The sequence below is a fragment of the Canis aureus genome, chromosome 33 (assembly GCF_053574225.1).
Source record: "Canis aureus isolate CA01 chromosome 33, VMU_Caureus_v.1.0, whole genome shotgun sequence".
In the NCBI taxonomy this organism is placed as follows: domain Eukaryota; kingdom Metazoa; phylum Chordata; class Mammalia; order Carnivora; family Canidae; genus Canis; species Canis aureus.
Window position 1 is genome coordinate 40,744,532 of NC_135643.1, and position 15,788 is coordinate 40,760,319.

The window sequence follows — 15,788 nt, forward strand, 5'->3', positions numbered from 1 at the left end:
CCTCTCTGGCTATCATCCTGACCTGGTGACTCTGGTCCCCATATGGATGCACCTGGACCAGGGGATTATGGTACCCCTCTGGGCCTCAACCTGGTCTGGTGATTCTGGTCCTCAACTGGGCCTCATCTGGACCTAGTGAATATGCTCCATCTGGGCCTCATTTGGACCTGGTAACTCTGGTCCCTACCTGGGCATCATCGGGACATGGTTCCACTGCATGGCCTGTAGGTTGGCCTCACCTGGACCTGGTAACTCTCGTCCCTACCTGAGCATCTTTGGGACCTGGTTCCTCTGCATGGCCTGCAGGTAGGCCTCACCTGGAACTGGTGAGTGGGTTTGTCACCTGGGCCTCACCCTTGCCTAGTGACACAGGTCCCCACGTGGGCCTCACTTGGACCTGGTGAATCTGGTCCTTACCTGGTGGTCACCCGGAACTGGTAACTCTGGTCACCACATGGGAATCACCTGGGCCTGGTGAATCTGGTCCCCATCTGGGCCTCACCCAGTCCTGTTGACTTTCTTCCCCACCTGGACCTGATTGCTGTGGACTCCTTCATGGCTAACCTGGGACTGCTGACTCTGATGCTAACTGGGCCTCACCCAGATCTGGTGACTCTGGTCCTCACCTGTGGACCATTATGACCTGAATACTCTGTTCCACACCTGAGCCTCACCTGGATATGTTGACTCTGGATCCCCTCTGGGCCTCAGCCTGACATCGGGACTCTGGTCCCCATCTGGATGTCACCAGACCAGGTGAATCTGGTACCCCTCTAGGCCTCACCTAGACCTGGATACTCTGGTCCTCAACTGGGCCTCAACGGGACCTAGTTAACATACTCCCCACCTGCGCCACATCTGGGCCTGGTGACTCTGCTTCTACCTGGGCATCATCGGGACATGGTTACTCTATTCCCAATTGGAGTGACCTGATTCTGGTAACTCTGGTCCTGACTTTGGCCTCTTCTGTACCAGGTGACTCTGGATCCACCTTGGGTTCACCGGTAACTGGTGACTCTGATCCTAAGCATGGCCTCACCTGATCTGGTGACTGTGGTTCACATCGGGACCTCACCTGGACCTCATGTCTCTGGTCCCAACTGGGCCTCACCAGGACCTGGTGTCTCTGGTACCCACCTTGGTAGCATCAGGATACGGTTACACTGTTCTCTAACAGTGACCCAGCCGGACCTATTAACTCTGGTCTTCACCTGGGCCACACCTGGACATGTTGACACTGGTTGCCATCTGGGTCTCACCTGGACATGGTGAGTCGCATCCACAACTGGTCCTCCCCTGTAACTGGTGATTCTCGTTCCCACATGGACATCATGTGGACCTGGTGGCTGCAGTGTTTCTAGCTTCTCATGTACCTCGTGACTCTGGTCCCCACCAGGGCCTCACAGGGACCTGGTGAGTGTGGTTGCCACCTGCACCTCAAGTGGACCTGGTCATTCTGGTCTGCACCTGAGACTACCCTGGATCTGGTGACTGTGGTCCCCACCTGGGCTTCACCTGCTTTGGGGACTCCGGTCTCCATCTGGGCCTCACCAGGCCCTGTTGTCCATGGTCACCACCTGGGCAAAATTGGGACCCGGTGACTGTGTTCCACAACTGGACCTCACCTGGACCACATGCCTCTGGTCCCCCTCGGGGTCTCAACTTTCCCTAGTGACTGTCAACCCCACTTTGGCCTGACTTGGACCTCCTGACACTTGTTGCCACTGCGCCTGACCTCGAACTGTTGACTCTGGTTCTTTCAAGGTCCTCCCCTGTACCTGGTAATCCTGGTCCCCACCAGGGCCTCACCTGGACGTGGTGACACTTGTCACCACGGAGGACTCACCTGGACCTGCTTACTATGTTCCAGTCCTGGGCCTCAAGTAGACCTATTGACCATGGTCCCCAAGCCGGCCTCACATGGACCTGATGCCTCTGATACCCACCAGGCCTCACGTGTACTTGGTAACTCTGCTCCTCACCTGGGCCTCAACTGGACCTAGTGACTCTGGTCCCCAACTGGGCTTCACCTGGATCTGGTGACTCTGGTCCACACCTGGACCTCTCCTGGACCTGGTGACTCTCTTACCAACATGGACCTCACTTGGATCTGGTGACTCTGGTCCTCAGTTTGGCCTCACCTGGACCTGGTGTCTCTCGTCCCCATTTTGACCTAACTCAGAACTGCTGAATCTTGCCCCACCTAGGCCGCACCCAGACCTGGTGACTCTTGTCCCCAGCTATGCCTCAATTCGACCTGATGAATCTGGTCCTCACGTGGGCCTCACATGGACCTGCGACTCAGCTGGAAAGAGTGGCTCTGGTTCCCACAAGGGGCTCACCTGATACTGCTGACTGGGGTGTGTTTCTATGCCTCAACAGGACCTAGTGATTCTGTTCCCCATCTAGGCCTGCATGGCCCTAGTGACTCTGGTCCTCACCCAGGCATCATTCAGAACTGGATACTCTATTCCACTCCTGGGCCTCTCTTTCACCAGAGTCCTTTGGTCCCATTCTGGGCCTCAAACTAAACTGGTTACACTGTTTTCCCCTCTGGACCTCACCCTTACCTGGTGACACTGGTCACCCCTTGGGCTTCACCTGGGCCTGGTGATTCTGGTCCTTAGCTGGTCCGCACCTGGATATGGTGACTGGTCGCCACCTGGGCCTCACCTGGACTTGGTGAATCATGTTGCCACCTGCGCCTCACCTGGACCTTGTGACTGTGGTCCCACCTGGACTTCACCAGGATCTGGTAGCTCTGGTTCCCATATGGGGCTCTCCTGGACCTGGTTCCTGTGGTCTCCATCTGGCCTCACCTGGAACACAATGACTCTGATCCATATTTGGGCCTCTCCTGGACCTCTTGTCTCTGTTACGTAATTGGTCATCATTGGGACCTGGATACTCTCTTATATACCTGGGCCTCACCTGGACCTGTTGACTGTGGTCACACCTGGGCCTCACCTGGACCTCCTGACTGTGGTCCCACCTGGGCCTCCCCGAGACGAGATGACTGGTTCCCACTGGGACCTCACCTGGACCTGGTGACTGAGGTCCTCATATGGGCATTATGGGGCCTGGTTTCTGAGTTCCACATCGGGGCCTCACCTGGACCTAGTGACTCTCGTCCCCCTCTCGGCCTCACCCTGACGTGGAGACTCTGGTCCCCACCTGGATATCACCAGAACCGGGTGACTCTGGTCCCCCTCTAGGACTCATCCGGACCTGGGGACACTGGTCCTCAACTGGGCCTCAACAGGCCCTGGTGAATCTACTCCTCACTTAGGCCTCGTCTGGACCTTGTGACTCTTTTCCCACCTGGTATCAATGGTATATGGTTACTCTGTTCCCCACCTGGGCCTTACTTGGACATGATATCTTTGCTCCATACTTTGGTCTCAACTGGTCCTGATGACTCTGGTCCCCCCACCTAGGCCTCAATCTGGACCTGGTGACTGTTGTCCTCACCTGGGTCTCACCTGGACCTGGTGACTCTCGTTCCCACATGAACCACACCTGGACCTGGTTACTGTGGTGTTCTTATAGACTCATATTTACCTGGTCACTCCGGACCCCACTATGGCCTCACCTGGATCTGATGACTTTGTCTTGCAGGTTGGCCTCACCTGGACCTGTTGAGTGGGGTTGCCACCTTGGCCACACCCATACCTGGTGACTCAGGTCCCCACGTGGGCCTCTTGGATCTGGTGAATCTGGTCCTTACCTGGTCCTCTCCCAGACCTGGGGACTCTGGTCAATACCTGGACCTCACCTGGACCTAGTGAATCTGGTCTCCATCGGGGCCTCACCCAGTCCTGGTGACGTTGTTCCCCACCTGGACCTGATTGCTGTGGACTCTTTCTTGGCCTCATCTGGAACTGGTGACTCTGATCCTATCTGCGCGTTACCCAGATCTGGTGACTCTGGTCCTCACCTTGGCATCACTGGTACCTGCTTACTCTGTTCCACACTTGAGCCTCACCTGGACATGACTACTCTGGAACCTCCCTGGGGTCAGCCTGACACGGTGACTCTGGTCCCCATCTGGAAGTCACCGAGACCAGGTGAATCTTGTACACCTCTTGGCGACAACTTGACCTGGTGACTCTGGTCCTCAACTGGGCCTCACCGGGACCTAGTGAACATGCTCCCCAACTGCGCCTCATCTGGACCTGGTGACTCAGGTTCTACCTGGGCTTCATCGGGACATTGTTACTCTGTTCCCCACTGGGACTGACCTGATCCTGGTAACTCTGCTCCTGACTTTGGCCTCTTCTGTACCAGGTTATTCTGGCTCGACCTGGGCCTCACTTGTAACTCGTGACTCTGATCCTAAGCATGGCCTCAGCTGAAATGGTGACTGTGGTTCCCATCGGGACCTCACCTGGACCTCATGTCTCTGGTCCCTCCTGGGCCTCACCAGGACCTGGCGTCTCTGGGACCCTCCTGGGTAGCATCAGGATATGGTTACAGTGTTCACTAACAGTGCGCCAGCCGGAACTATTAACTCTGGTCTTCACCTGGGCCACACCTGCACATGGTGACAGTGGTTCCCACCTGGGTCTCACCTGGACATGGTGAGTCGTATCCCCACCTGGTCCTCACCTATAACTGGTGATTCTCGTTCCCACATGGAGATCATATGGACCTGTTGTCCGCAGTGTTTCTAGCTTCATTTTTTTAAATTTTTATTTATTTATGATAGTCACAGAGAGAGATTGGCCAAGACACAGACAGAGGGAGGAGCAGGCTCCATGCACAGGGAGTTCGACGTGGGATTCGATCCTGGGTCTCCAGGGTCGCGCCCTGGGCCAAAGGCAGGCGCCAAACCATTGCGCCACCCAGGGATCCCATGTGTTTCTAGCTTCTCATGTACCTCGTGACTCTGGTCCCCACGAGGGCCTCACTGGGACCTGGTGAGTTTGGTTGCAACCGGCACCTCACCTGGACCTGGTGATTCTGGTCTGCACCTGAGACTACCCTGGATCTGGTGACTGAGGTCCCCACCTCAGCTTCACCTGGATTTGGGGATTCCGGTCCCCATCTGGGCCTCACCTGGCCCTGTTGATCATGGTCCTCAACTGGGCAAAATTGGGACCCGGTGACTGTGTTCCACAACTGGACCTCACCTGGACCAGGTGACTCTGGTCCCCCTCTGGGTCTCACCGTGCCCTAGTGACTGTGAACCCCACTTTGGCCTGACTTGGACCTGCTGACCCTGGATGCAGCCAAAGTCTGATTTCGAACAGATGACTCTGGTTCTTTCAAGGGCCTCCCCTGTATCTGGTGATCCTGGTCCGCATCTGGGCCTCACCTGGACATGGTTACTCTTGTCACCACCGGGGACTCACCTGGACCTGCTTACTGTGTTCTACACCTGGGCCTCAAGTACACCTCTTGACCATAGTCCCCTAGCCGGCCTCACATGGACTTGTTTCCTCTGATCCCCACCGGGGCCTCACGTGTACCTGGTAACTCTGGTCTTCACCTGGGCCTTATCTGGGCCTAGTGACTCTGGTCCCCACCTGGACTTCACCTGGATCTGGTGACTCTGGTCCCCACCTGGACCTCACCTGGATCTGGTGACTCTGGTCCTCAGTTCGGCCTCACCTGGACCTGGTGTCTCTCGTCCCCACTTTGACCTAACTCAAAACTGCAGAATCTTGCCAAACCTAGGACGCACCCAGACCTGGGGACTCTTGTCCCCAGCTATGCCTCAATTCGACCTGACCTGATGAATCTGGTCCTCACGTGGTCCTCACATGGACTTGGGACTCAGCTGCATAGAGTGGCTCTGGTTCCCACAAGAGTCTCACCTGTTACTGGTGACTCGGGTCTATTTCTATGCCTCACAAGGACCTAGTGATTCTGTTCCCCATCTGGGCCTGCATGGCTCTAGTGACTCTGGTCCTCACCCAGGCATCATTGGGACCTGGATACTCTATTCCACACCTGGGCCCCTCTTTGACCAGGGACCTCTGGTCCCATTCTTGGCCTCAAATTAAACTGGTTACTCTGGTGCCCCTCTCGGATTCACCCTTACCTCGTGACTCTGGTCACCCCTTGGGGTTCAGTTTCGCCTGGTGAATCTGGAACTTAGCTGGTCCGCACCTGGATCTGGTGACAGGTCACCACGTGGGCCTCACCTGGACTTGGTGAATCATGTTGCCACCTGCGCCTCACCTGGACCTTGTGACTGTGGTCCCTCCTGGACCTCACCTGGATCTGGTGGCTCTGGTTCCCATATGGGGCTCTCCTGGACCTGGTTCCTGTGGTCTCCATCTGGCCTCACCTGGAACACAATGACTCTGATCCATATTTGGGCCTCTCCTGGACCTGTTGTGTCTCGTCCTTACCTGGGCATCATTGGGACCTGGATACTCTCTTATTTACCTGGGCCTCACCAGGACTTGGTGACTTTGGTCCCACCTGGGCCTCACCTGGACGAGGTGACTGGTTCCCACAGGGACCTCACATCGACCTGGTGACTCAGGTCCTCATATGGACATCTTGGGACCTGGTTTCACAGTTCCACATCGGGGCCTCACCTGGACCTAGTGATTCTCGTCCCCCTCAGGGCCTTACCCTGACTTGTGACACTGGTCCCCACATGGATATCACCAGAACCGGGTGACACACCCGGAGAAGGGACACTGGTCCTCAGGTGGGCCTCAACAGGACCTGGTGAATCTACTCCAAACTTAGGCTTCTTCTGGACCTTGTGACTCTTTTCCCACCTGGCATCAATGGGACATGGTTACTCTGTTCCCCACCTGAGCCTCACCTTGACATGATAACTTTGCTGCACACTTTGGCGTCAACTGGTCCTGATGACTCTCGTCCCCCAACCTAGGCCTCATTCTGGACTGGTGACTGTCGTCCCCAACTGGGTCTCAGCTGGACCTGGTGACTCCCGTTCCCACATGAACCACACCTTGACCTGGTGACTGTGGTGTGCTTGTAGACTCACATTTATCTTGTGACTCCCATCCCCACTAGGGCCTCACCTGGATCTGGTGACTCTGGCCTGCATGCTGGCCTCCCTGGACCTGGTAACTCTGGTCCCTACCTGGACATCATCGGGACACGGTTCCTCTGCATGGCCTGCATGTTGGCCTCAGCCGGAACTGGTGAGTGGGGTTGCCACCTGGGTCTCACCCATACCTGGTGACACAGGTCCCCACGTGGGCCTCACTTGGACCTGGTGAATCTGGTCCTTACCTGGTCCTCACCCGGACCTGGTAACCCTGGTCACCACCTGGGAATCACCTGGACCTGGTGAATATGGTCCCCATCTGGGCCTCACACAGTCCTGTTGACTTTCTTCCCCACCTGGACCTGATTGCTGTGCACGCTTTCTTGACCTCATTGGAACTGGTGACTCTGATCCTAACTGGGCCTCACCCAGATCTGGTGACTCTGGTCCTCACCTGTGGAACATTATGACCTGGATACTCTGTTCCACACCTGAGCCTCACCTGGACATGATGACTCTGGATCCCCTCTGGTCCTCAGCCTGACATGGTGACTCTGGTCCCCATCTGGATGTCACCTAGATCAGGTGAATCTGGTACCCCTCTAGGCCTCAACTAGACCTGGTGACTCATGTCCTCAACAGGGCCTCAACGGAACCTAGTGAATATGCTCCCCACCTGCGCCTCATCTGGACTTGGTGACGCTGGTTCTATCTGGGCATCATCGGGACATGGTTACTCTGTTCCCCACTGGGACTGACCTGATCCTGGTAACTCTGGTCCGGACTTTGGCCTCTTCTGTACCAAGTGACTCTGGCTCCACCTGGGCCAAACCTTTAACTGGTGACTCTGATCCTAAGCATGGCCTCACCTGACCTGGTACTGTGGTTCCCATCGGGACCTCACCTGGACCTCTTGTCTCTAGTCCCACCTGGGCCTCACCAGGGCCTGGTGTCTCTGGTACCCACCTGGGTAGCATCAGGATATGGTTACACAGTTCACTAACAGTGACCCAGCCGGACCTATAAACTCTGGTCTTCACCTGGGCCACACCTGGACATGGTGACACTGGTTCCCACCTGGGTATCACCTGGACATGGTGAGTCGGATCCCCACCTGGTCCTCACCTGTAACTGGTGATTCTCCTTCCCACATGGACATCATGTGGAACTGGTGGCTGCAGTGTTTCTAGCTTCTCATGTACTTCGAGAATCTGGGCCGCACCAGGGCTTCACCGGGACCTGGTGAGTGTGTTTGCCACCTGCACCTCACCAGGACCTGGTGATTCTGGTCTGCACCTGAGACTACCCTGGATCTTGTGACTTTGGTCCCAACCTGGGCTTCACCTGGATTTGGGGACTCCGGTCCCCATCCCGGCCTCACCAGGCCCTGTTGTCCATGGTCTTCAACTGGACAAAATTGGGGCCCGGTGACTGTGCTCCACAACTGGACCTCACCTGGACCAGGTGACTCTGGTCCCCCTCTGGGTCTCACTGTGCCCTAGTGACTGTGAACCCAACTTTGGCCTGACTTGGACCTCCTGACCCTGGTTGCCACCTGCGCCACCTCGAACTGTTGACTCTGGTTCTTTCAAGGGCCTAGCCTGTACCTGGTGATCCTGGTCCCCAATTGGGCCTCAACTGGACGTGGTGACTCTTGTCACCACTGGGGACCCACCTGGACAGGCTTACAGTGTTCCACACCTGGGCCTCAAGTAGACCTGTTGACCATGGTCCCCAAGCCGGCCTCACGTGGAGCTTTTGGCTGTGATCCCCGCCGGGGCCTCACGTGTACCTGGTAACTCTGATCCTCACCTGGGCCTCATCTGGACCTAGTGACTCTGGTCCCCACCTGGGCTTCACCTAGATCTGGAGACTCTGGTCCCCAACTGGACTTCACCTGTATCTGGTGACTCTGGTCCCCACCTGGACATCTCATGGACCTGGTGACTCTCTTTCCAACATGGACCTCACCTGGATCTGGTGACTCTTCCTCAGTTTGGCCTCACCTGGACCTGGTGTCTCTCGTCCCCACTTTGACCTAACTCAGAACTGCTGAATCTTGCCCCACCTAGGCCGCACCCACACCTGGTGACTCTTGTCCCCAGCTATGCCTCAATTCGACCTGATGAATCTGGTCCTCACGTGGGCCTCACATGGACCTGGGACTCAGCTGGATAGAGTGGCTCTGGTTCCCACAAGGGGCACACCAGATACTGGTGACTGTGGTCTTATTCTATGCCTCACCAGGACCTAGTGATTCTGTTCCCCATCTAGGCCTGCATGGCCCTAGTGACTCTGGTCCTCACCCAGGCATCATTGGGACCTGGATACTCTATTCCACACCTGGGCCTCACTTTGACCCGGGACCTCTGGTCCCATTCTGGGCCTCAAACTAAACTGGTTACTCTGGTTCCCCCTCTGAATTCACCCTTACCTGGTGACTCTGGTCACCCCTTGGGCTTCACTTGGGCCTGGTGAATGTGGTCCTTAGCTGGTCTGCACCTGGTTGTGGTGACTGGTCGCCACCTGGGCCTCACCTGGAATTGGTGAATCCTGTTGCCTGCTGCGCCTAACCTGGACCTTGAGACTGTGGTGCCAACTGGACCTCACCTGGATGGTGGCTCTGGTTCCCATATGGGGCTCTCCTGGACCTGGTTCCTGTGGTCTCCATCTGGCCTCACCTGGAACACAATGACTCTGATCCATATTTGGGCCTCTCCTGGACCTGTTGACTCTGGTCCTTACCTGTGTATTATTGGGACCTGGATACTCTCTTATATACCTGGGCCTCACCTGGACCTGGTGACTGTGGTCCCACCTGGGCTTCACCTGGACGAGGTGAATGGTTCCCACAGGGAAATCACCTGGACCTCGTGACTCAGGTGTTCATATGGGCATCATGGGACCTGGTTTCTCAGTTCCACATCGGGACCTCACCTGGACCTAGTGATTCTCGTCCACCTCTGGGCCTCACCCTGACGTGCTGACTCTGGTCCCCACCTGGATATCACCAGAACCGGGTGACTCTGGTCCCCCTGTGGGCTCTCCGGGAGCTGGGGACACTGGTCCTCAGCTGGGCCTCAACAGGACCTTGTGAATCCACTCCTCACTTAGGCCTCGTCTGGACCTTCTGACTCTTTTCCCACCTGGCATCAATGGGACATGGTTACTCTGTTCCTCACCTGGGCCTCTCCTAGACATGATAACTTTGCTCCACACTTTGTCCTCAACTGGTCCTGATGTCTCTGGTCCCCCCACCTAGGCCTCAATCTGGACCTGGTGACTGGTCTCCACCTGGGCCTAACCTGGACTTGGTGAATCCTGTTGCCACCTGCGCCTCACCTGGACCTTGTGACTGTCGTCCCCACCGGGGCCTCACCTGGACCTGGTGACAGTCGTCCCCACCTGGGTCTCACCTGGACCTGGTGACTCTCGTTCCCACATGAACCACACCTGGACCTGGTGACTGTGGTGTTCTTGTAGTCTCACATTTACCTGGTGACTCAGGTACCCACTAGGGCCTCAGATGGATCTGGTGACTCTGGCCTGCAGGTTGGCCTCACATGGACCTGATGAGTGGGGTTGCCACCTGTGCCTCACCCAAACCTGGTGACTCAGGTCCCCACGTGAGCCTCTTAGACCTGGTGAATCTGGTCCTTACGTGGTCCTCTCCCAGACACGGGGACTCTGGTCACCACCTGGGACTCACCTGGACCTGGTGAATCTGGTCCCCATCTGGGCCTCACCCAGTCCTGGTGACTTTGTTCTCCACCTGGACATGATTGCTGTGGACTCTTTCTTGGCCTCACCTGGAACTGGTGACTCTGATCCTATCTGCGCGTCACCCAGACCTGGTGACTCTGGTCCTCACCTGGGCATCATTGGTACCTGGTGACTCTGTTCCACACCTGAGCCTCACCTGGACATGATGACTCTGGAACCTCTCTGGGACTCACCCTGACCTGGTGACTCTGGTCACCATCTGGATATCACCTGGACCAGGTGATTCTGGTACCCCTCTAGGCCTCAACCAGATCTGGTGACTGTGGTCCTCAACTGGGCCTCACCTGGACCTAGTGAATATGCTCCATCTGGGCCTCATTTGGACCCGGTGACTCTGGTCCCTACCGGGGCATCATCGGGACATGGTTCCACTGCATGGCCTGCAGGTTGGCCTCACCTGGACCTGGTAAGTCTAGTCCCTACATGGGCATCATCGGGACATGGTTCCTCTGCATGGCCTCTCCTGGGCCTGGTGAGTGTGGTTGCCACCTGTGCCTCACCCATACCTGGGGACACAGGTCCCCTCGTGGGCCTCGTGGACCTGGTGAATCTCGTCCTTATCTGGTCGTCTCCCATCCCCGGGGACTCTGGTCACCACCAGGGCCTCACCTGGACCTGGTGAATCTGTTCCCAATCTGGACCTCACCCAGTCGTGGTGACTTTGTTCCCAACCTGGACCTGATTGCTGTGGACTCCTTCTTGGCCTCACCTGGATCTGGTGACTCTGATCCTAACTGGACCTCACACAGATCTGGTGACTCTGGTCCTCACCTCTGGACCATTATGACCTGGATACTCTGTTCACCTCTGAGCCTCACCTGGACATGATAACTTTGCTCCACACTTGGGCCTCAACTGGTCCTGATGACTCTGGTCCCCCTCCTACGCCTCATTCTGGACCTGGTGTCTGTCGTCCCCACATGGGTCTCACCTGGACCTGGTGAATCTCGTTCCCACATGAACCACACCTGGACCTGGTGACTGTGGTGTTCTTGTAGACTCATTTTTACCTGCTGTCTCTGGTGCCCAGTAGGGACTCACATGGATCTGTTGACTTTGGCATGCAGGTTGGCCTCAACTGGACCTGGTGAGTGGGGTTGAGAACTGGGCCTCACACATACCTGGTAACTCAGGTCCCCTCGTGGGCCTCTTGCACCTGGTGCATCTGGACCTTACCTGGTGGTCTCCCAGACCCGGAGAATCTGGTCACCACCTGGGCCTCACCTGGATCTGGTAAATCCGATCCCCATCTGGGCCTCACCCAGTCCTGGTGACTTTGGTCCCCACCTGAATCAGATTGCTGTGGACTCTTTCTTGACCTCACCTGGAACTGGTGACTCTGATCCTATCTGCGCATCACCGAGACCTGGTGAATCTGGTCCTCACCTTGACATCTTTGGTACCTGGTGACTCTGTTCCACACCTGAGCCTCACCTGGACATGATGACTCTGGAACCTCTCTGGTCCTCACCCTGACCTGGTGACTCTGGTCCCCATCCGGATGTAACATAGACTAGGTGAATCTGGTATCCCTCTAGGCCTCAACTTGACCTGGTGTCTCTGGTCCTGACCTGGGCCTCACGGGGACCTAGTGAACATGCTCCCAACCTGCGCCTCATCTGGACCTGGTGACTCTGGTTCTACCTGGGCATCATCGAGACATGGTTACTCTATTCCCCACTGGGACTGACCTGATCCTGGTAACTCTGGTCCTGACTTTGGCCTCTTCTCTACCAGGTGACTCTGGCTCCACCTGGGCCTCACCTGTAACTGGTGAGTCTGATCCTAAGCATGGCCTCACCTGACCTGGTGTCTATGGTTTCCATCGGTACCTCACCTGGTCCTCATGTCTCTGGTCCAAATGGGACTCACCAGGACCTTGTATCTGGTACCCACCTGAGTAGCATCAGGATATGGTTACACTGTTCACTAACAGTGACCCGGCCGGACCTATTAACTCTCGTCGTCAACTTGTCCACACTTGGACATGATGACACTGGTTCCCACCAGGGTCTCACCTGGACATGGTGACTCGGATCCCCACCTGGTCCTCACCTGTAACTTGTAATTCTCGTTCCCACATGGACATCATGTGGACCTGGTGGCTGCAGTGTTTCTAGCTTCTCATGTACCTCGTGACTCTGGTCCCCACCAGGGCCTCACCGGGACTTGGTGAGTGTGGTTGCCACCTGCACCTCACCAGGACCTCTTGATTCTGGTCTCCACCTGAGACTACACTGGATCTGGTGACCGTGGTCCCCACAAGGGCTTCAACTGAATTTGGGGACTCCAGTCCCCATCTGGGCCTCACCTGGCCCTGTTGAACATGGTCCTCAACTGGGCATAATTGGGACCCAGAGACTGTGTTCCACAACTGGAACTCACCTGGACCAGGTGACTCTGGTCCCCCTCTGGGTCTCAACATACCCTAGTGACTGTCAACCACACTTTGGCCTGACATGAACCTGCTGACCCCGGTTGCCACCAGCGATTGACCTCGAACAGTTGACTATGATTCTTTCAAGGGCCTCCCCTGTACCTGGTGATCATGGTCCCGACTTGGGCCTCACCTGGACGTGGTGACTCTTGTTACCACCGGAGCTCACCTGGACCTGGTTACTGTGTTCCCCCTGGGCCTAATGTAGACCTGTTGACCATGGTCCCCAAGCAGGCCTCACATGGACCTGTTGCCTCTGATCCCCACCAGGGCCTCACGTGTACCTGGTAACTCTGGCCCTCACCTAGGCTTCATCTGGACCTAGTGACTCTGGTCCCTACCTGGGCTTCACCTGGATCTTGTGACTCTGGTCCCCACCTGGAATTCACCTGAATCTGGTGACTCTGGTCCCCAGCTGGACCTCTCCTGGACCTGGTGACTCTCTTTCCAACATGGAGCTCACCTGGATCTGGTGACTCTGGTCCTCAGTTTGGCCTCACCTGTACGTGGTGTCTCTTGTCCCCACTTTGACCTAACTGAGAACTGCTGAATCTTGCCCCACGTAGGCCGCAACCACACCTGGTGACTCTTGTCCCCAGCTATGCCTCAATTCGACCTGATGAATCTGGTTCTGACGTAGGGCTCACATGAACCTGGGACTCAGCTGGATAGAGTGGCTCTGGATCCCACATGGGGCACACCTGATACTGGTGATTGTGGTCTTATTCTATGCCTAACCAGGACCTAGTGATTCTGTTCCACATCTGGGCCTCACTTTGACCAGGGACCTCTGGTCCCATGCTGGGCCTCAACTAACCTGTTACTCTGGTTCCCCTCTGGGCCTCACCCTTACCTGGTGACTCTGGTCACCCTTTGGGCTTCACTTGGGCCTGGTGATTCTGGTCCTTAGCTGGTCCGCATCTGGATCTGGTGACTGTTGGCCACCTGGGCCTCACCTGGACTTGGTGAATCCTGTTGTCACCTGAGCCACACCTGGACCTCCTGAATGTGGTCCCAACTGGACCTCACCTGGATCTGTTGGCTCTGGTTCCCATATGGGGCTCTCCTGGACCTGGTTCCTGTGGTCTCCATCTGGCCTCACCTGGAACACAATGACTCTGATCCATATATGGTCCTCTCCTGGACCTGTTGACTCTGGTCTTTTCCTGGCCATCATTGGGACCTGGATACTCTCTATATACCTGGGCATCACCTGGACCTGGTGAGTGTGGTCCCACCTGGGCCTCACCTGGACGAGGTGACTGGTTCCCACAGGGACCTCACCTGGTCCTGGTGACTCAGGTCCTCATATGGGCATCATGGGACCTGGTTTCACAGGTCCACATTGGGGTCTCACCTGGACCTAGTGGTTCTCGTCCTCCTCTGGGCCTCACCCTGACGTGCTGACTCTGGTCCCCACCTGGATATCACCAGAATCGTGTGACTCTGGTCCCCTTCTGGGACTCACCCAGAGCTGGGGACACTGGTCCTCAAATGGGCCTCAACAGGACCTGGTGAATCTACTCCTCACTTAGGCCTCGTCCGTACCTTGTGACTCTTTTCCCAACTGGCATCAATGGGACATGGTAACTCTGTTCCCCACCTGGTCCTCACTTGGACATGATAACTTTGCTCCACACTTTGGCCTCAACTGATCCTGATGAATCTGGTCCCCCCACCTAGGCCTCAGTCTGGAACTGGTGACTGTGGTCCTCATCTGGGTCTCACCTGGATCTGGTGACTTTCGTTCCCACATGAACCACACCTGGACCTGGTGACTGTGGTGTTCTTGTAGACTCACACTTACCTGGTGACTCCGGTCCCCACTAGGGCCTCACCTGGATCTGGTGACTCTGGCCTGCAGCTTGGCGTCACCTGGACCTGGTGAGTGGGGTTGCCACCTGGGCCTCACACATATCTGGTGACCCACGTCCCCTCGTGGGCCTCTTGGACCTGGTGAATCTTGTCCTTACCTGGTCCTCTCCCAGACCCGGGGACTCTGGTCACCAACTTGGCCTCCCTTGGGCCTGGTGAATCTGGTCCCATCTGGGCCTCACCCAGTCCTGGTGACTTTGTTCCCCACTTGGAACTGATTGCTTGGACTCTTTTTGCCTCCCCTGGAACTGGTGACTCTGATCCTATCTGCGCGTCACCCAGATCTGGTGACTCTGGAACTCACCTGGGCATCATTGGTACCTGATTACTCTGTTCCACACCTGAGCCTCACCTGGACATGATGACTCTGGAACCTCTCTGGGCCTCACCCTGACCTGGTGACTCTGGTCCCCATCTGGATGTCACCTGGACCAGGTGATTCTCGTACCCCTCTAGGGCTCAACTAGATCTGGTGACTCTGGTCCTCAAATGGGCCTCACTTGGACCTAGTGAATATACTCGATCTGGGCCTCATATGGACCTGGTGACTCTGGTCCCTACCTGGGCATCATCGGGACACGGTTCCTCTGCTTGGCCTGCAGGCTGGCCTCACCTGGACCTGGTAACTCTGGTCCCTACCAGGGCATCATCGGGACACGGTTCCTCTCCATCGCCTGCAGGTTGGCCTCACCTGGACCTGGTGAGTGGGGTTGC